We start from the raw sequence: 6,000 nt of genomic DNA on the forward strand, positions 1-6,000 counted from the left end.
TATGTTTTCTTGCAGACAATGAAAGACCACTTTTCAGTACAGCTTTATCAACAGACCCCACCTGCCCGCTTCCAAACTAAACACCTGACACCTGGCAGCTTTGATGAATTATACATGGACATCCTCTGTCAATTACATGTATAAAAGGAGAACTATATGTCCATGTTTAATTTTAGTGACCAACAAAAATAACTATAAAAGATACTACGTACGCAGGGCTGTCCCAGGGTTTTGGTAAGCCAGGTTCTGTGGTTGAAGAACAACCACTTGCATAAAGTTGAGTTGGGTGCTGTCAAGTTTGAGATAACAAGCTTCTCATTAAATTATTGAAATTAAAATAAAATATGTAATTAATTGATTTGGAGACCTTTGTTTAGTGCAATACGAATTGCAGAATTGTTGTGCTTATTACTGCAACCCAAGTTCATCACAAGGCCAACTTGAGGAGTTTACTGTATTTATGAATTCCTTTACTATACACAAGACATTAGTACAATGCAAGCCTTTTAATAAAACCAAACATCCTTCAACAAACCACTTTTCATGATATCTGCTGTACAATGTTTGAGTACGGAGAATGGAGAAACAAGCGGTAATTCAGAGAGCCATGGTCCGTAGCCAGAGGGTAGAACAGCCAAAGGGCAAAAGCATAACTAGGGAGACTAGAGCTTTGTCAGGACTAGCCAAGGTCAAAAGCCAGATGGACTTGAACATGTGGCACGTGGTCTAGACCGAGATTAGTTGCACTTTTACATATATATATATATATATATATATATACACACACACATACACACGTACCTATAAATACATGCACATTTTAAGCACTGTGTGCTCTAAGTACTTTTACAGCTCACAAGAAAAAAATGCTGGGTTATTCCTGGTGACAAATGTAGATTCCATGACTAGAAAACAGCATGCAGGAACGTGCTTATACACAACTCTGTGAGCGTTATAAGTTTTATTTATTAAACCGTTGTTAACATCCTTCATAAACAATTACTTCTTTTTTCCTGTTATTTCTGTTCCCGAGCTTCTGCTGTTCGAGGACATCGGACGCTGAATCTTGCCGAAAAATTGATTTATTCACCCTGCGGGGGACGTTCCACAGTTTTGCTTGCTTGCGGTAACATTAGTATAAAACCCTTCCATGCGCAGCTCCCTGTTTTCATACTGTGCAGAAGATGTATAACCAAGGCTTTGTTCACTAAACACCAAGTTCACTTGAATGTGATAAGTCTCAGACACAAATTGGGTTATCACTTAAATTTACTCTTACTTAATATGCTAAGTTCTTTGCATCACTCTAAAGATGGCAAACTGCATTGACAACTGCCCCAATTTACTAAACCCCGGAGGACAATACATCACCCAGGACTAAGTTGCATTTTAATTAGACTCTAGAGCACAAACAGGTTTTGTATATCGTGCACTAATTGCCTTGCCCATATTGGAAGCAAACAGACATGGATAAATGCAGCTTAACCTATCCATGCCTAGAATCATTCATGTCATGGCAGCCATTGCCATACAGAATGTATTAGTATTTGAATAAACACTTCAGAGATGTATTTACCTTCCTAGTGTTTGTGGACACTCATTTAAGACACGGAGCGGCGTAATATGACATTATATCCCAGCGCTCTCAGTCTCAAAGGCGCGAAGGGCCGTGTAATGCAGTCTACAGAGGCTGTGCCGAGCCGTGTAGGCCAAGGCTAGGATTCATCCCTGGGATACCCGTAGTTATTTTTCCTAGGGTTATCTGAAATGTAATCTTGTAAATATGCATCTTTCCTTAAAGTGAAAATGATCAGTTCCTTGAAGAAAAATTGTTGCTCCCACAACTTTAAGCATAACTAAATTCAGTTATCATAATTACCAAACTGTTGTGCTCTTTTTGAATAGTTTAATTGTTTTTAACCATTACCGTTCCAGGTACAGTGAGTATGCCATAAATAGTTGCCAGGTGCCAACTACTTACCATGTATTTAGGGGCACTCTTAGGGATTTGTTCACAAATCTCTAAGAAGCAATCACTGAAACATTTCTATAGTGTAGTGGGGCTAACTATTTGCTTGTAAGCGACAGAGTAGAAAACCAGAATCCGATGCTAGTGTAACTATTAAAAATGTATGTAAACAAATGTGTTATGAGATCAGCCTACCAGCATGCAGCGATCAGTAACCGTGATTTCCCAAACAATACTACTGTAAAAGAAAACACACACAAATTGACACTAGTGTTTTTCACTAGGTATTTATTACTAGTTTAACTTGGACTGAATAAAAAAAATATGTTGTTTCTCTGTAAGGTTGGCACCTAAATATAACTAAAGCAAAACTGGCCTTCCTGGGGTCAAAATGTTTCCAAGCACCATGTAAAGGTTAACCTTGTGAATGTTTAAGTCAGATCAGACCCATAAAATGTATGATTTGAGAAAAGAGATTTTCTACCTATTTTAACCTTGCTGACAAGGAGATGACACAGCACAGATAGTAACAAAGAAAAGGGGGAACAAAAACTTAAAACTAAGCGTTTTTCCCCTCATGTCAAGGTTATTTCAGCCAACATTATACTACTTCCCCTTTAAATGAAACCTTCCATTTGACGTTTGTGGACACTTATTCGGCACATGGAGAGTTAAAGGTCCTTTTATATATATATATATATATATATATATAAATGTCTGAGTCAGGCAATTAAAATAGCTAATTCACTGATTGCCTCTACCTTTACACAAGCAGCATTGTGCTAAATCTGATTATCTGTGATTACACGGGCTGGGATGTGTGCCCGCTTGTTTTCTTTACAATTATCACTATCTATTAAAATATAATTTGACAAATTGTTTTGCGCTCTATTTATTTGACAACTGTTTTATTTGGATTTAAAGAAATCTGCATTAATAATGTATGTTTCCTTAATAAACAGCAAATCAAAGCCTGAAGAAAAATGTAACAATAAATTCATACATTTGATAAATGTTTTCCCATCTGTCATCCGACAGGGAAGGGGGAGACACAAAACGCAAAAATACTTTTATTGCCACATATTTCTGTTTTGTAACTAGATTATTGAGATTTAATATGACTGGTTTACTCTGTTATTGTCATAAATTAAAAGCAAGAGGATTACACTTTTCCTATTCGTTTTTAAATTTACCACAATTTTTGATTTTATAATACAGTCAAACAATAATGACATGCAAACATTATTTTTCGCTTACTGTTATAGGAAAATAAAAGATGTGTTTTAGATTATTAAACGTTTGTAAGCTTAGCATCTCTTGAGTTCTAATTCTGTTCTTTCGTTGTCTTTATTCATTGTGATTCTAGTCACTCTTTGCCTATCAAAGAGGGGAACCACTTCATTCTTCAAGATGAGTTGGCAGCCAAAAGGCCAGCCAGCCTCCCCTAGAAAAAAAGCAGAAAATTCCATGACTTGGCTCAATGTTTGCATTTTTAGTGTTCACAAAACACATTTTCATCCTTTCATCCGCTTTAGCCCATAAATGTATATAATACCCACATTCAGCGACATGGTGTAATGCATGGAGCACACCAAAGTTGAACCTCCCTTAGGGCCTAGAAACACCTCAGACAAACACCTGGGGAAAGGGGTAATGGGGCAACGACAAAAAAACAAAGGCTTAGAGGGTAGGGAAAGTGGGACAGAATAATATTCTGAGTTAACCATACCTGGGAACTCTCTGGGTTTGACCCAGAGAACTTTTGGAGATGTGCCGCTTCTCTGGTTCCTGGGGTCAACACCCATTATGTCAGCGGGATTGCCCCCTTACATCAGTAGGAACGTCCCCGATGTCAGCGGGAACGCCTCCGACATCAGTCCGAGTACATGCCAGATAGCATGGTTCTTTTGCGGTAGGTGTCAGTGCTGACACCCACCGGAAGGTCTTTGGCTTTCCACTTTACTCAGCATTATAAGTACTGTATTATGCTGTGAGGCGCAGACAAATGCTAAAATTACACTACAATAAGTAAACAGCCAGTGTGGGCCCCTTGGCAAGATTGTTGCTCCATTGTTAATCTGCCCCGAAAATGGGAAAATGTTGCACAATCAAGCAGGATACTTCGAAGCGATCGAAAAATCCTAAAACTGTGATTAAATGTTTTACAGCAAATATTTACTTTTTTAAATATTCAGGGACAAAATGTTTTTGCACCCTTGGTCATATCTGTCACTTTATTAATTCCTCTGAAAATAAGAGACCGTTTTTCAAATTCTATGGCAACAATCTATGAGCGCTTACTCTTGTGTCACATGACATTTAAATACCCCCAGTGAAAGTTATGAACGAGGCAAGATTTTGTATAATTAAAGAATTACTCCCGGTAAGTAATCAACTGATTATTCCTATTTATTCAGATTTTTGGTGTTCAGTGAGAAGGTAACTATTCAAACCTGATTTTTTTGCTCTCTATTGGTTAAGGAAAGGGGTTTTTATTGCCTAGCAACACACTTTTTACCGATATAGTATTACTTTGCCACATGAGCTCATTTGCATGTGAATGTCCAGAAACGTCCGTTGCTGCATTCTATCTCACAGAGGGCCGTGCAGGCAATGAAATAAAAATAAATAAATCAAAAGGCTCTGCATGGCGGTGGGAGACCCAAAACACAAGAACTAGTACATTTTAAATCCCGTAATGAGAAAAATTATGCTCCCTACAAGCAACCAAGTATTGCACACCAAAACTATTAATTATTGCGAAATCTAAAAGGAACTGTATTATTTTTTTAACCTTTCAAAATATATATTTTTAATATAAAACACTGCCCACCTTAGATTGTAAGCTCTCGAGCGGACCCTCAAAACCCACCATTCCTGACTGGAACTTTGTGTAAAAGTACCATAAGGCCAGGTGGCCGCTTACAGGCAGAGTTGTCATCTCATGAGGTGTCATTAATGTATATTTATTAAGTGTGTCAATTGTACATCGCTGCATAATTTGTTGGTGCTTCATAAATAAAAGATAACAATAATAATCTTGATTTTTGATTCGTTCCCCTAAATAAACATTAAAGGGACACTCCAGTGTCACTGGGAGCCCCCTCCCCCCCCAAAAAAATAATGACTGGATATGAAAATATATTTCTTACTTTCATACGCATTTATTTGAAATGCAGAAAAAAAATATTAAAAATACTTTCCTTTTGGGAGAAGCTGCAGCTCCAGCAGGTAATCACACAGGGTGGTGGGCCTGGCTAGACCTCTTCTTTACCCAGAATGCTCCCTGATCCAGCACCCGGTGCTGACTGGCAGTAAATACTGGTAAATCATGTTCCAGGAGATGTGTACTGCAAATCATCTCCTGCACAACAAAAAGCTGGGGGTGGGGAATGGGGCAAATCATGTGTTATTTTCATTTTTACTTAAAGCGCCCCTGTCACAATAAAAGAAACGACAAGGTGCTACTTACCTGAAGTATTCCAGCGTAAATGCTGCTACCGACACCATGGAGATTTAAAAATTACACATCTGGTAGCTGGTAAGGATGTTTATACCCACAATCTTGGTTATTCACCAAAATGATAGGAGGAATGAGGATTTGCAGGAGAGGAGAGTTATCAGTTTTAAAGTGCCGACCACAGAGAGTATGCATTCTGCTTTCCACCTTTCCTACAGAACTTTTTCAGAACTTTAGCTCATGCAAAAAATTTGAAATATTGATAGACTCCCTGGAATTCTTGCGTGGGTCAGGAATGGAGCTCCTGCAAGCCTAGGAGCTTGGAAGATGCCTATGGGGGGGAATTAATATTTTAAGGCCATCCTATGTACTTTAATGTATATTATGGCTGTGCAGTCCCTGTAACTTTCCATGGTGTCCTCCTTGCAGATTTTGCAGAAGCCCCCATGTACATTTGCTCCTTTCCCCACACCCCAGCTATTTTCGGTGGATGAGATTTGGCTGAAGATACCTCCATGTACCTGATATTCTTACTGCCATTTAGCTTGAGCACTGGCTTTGCAAACGCTGC

This window comes from Sceloporus occidentalis, unplaced genomic scaffold (genome assembly GCF_023333645.1).
Source record: "Sceloporus occidentalis isolate IW3139 unplaced genomic scaffold, rSceOcc1.0.p SCAF_192, whole genome shotgun sequence".
Lineage (NCBI taxonomy): Eukaryota > Metazoa > Chordata > Lepidosauria > Squamata > Phrynosomatidae > Sceloporus > Sceloporus occidentalis.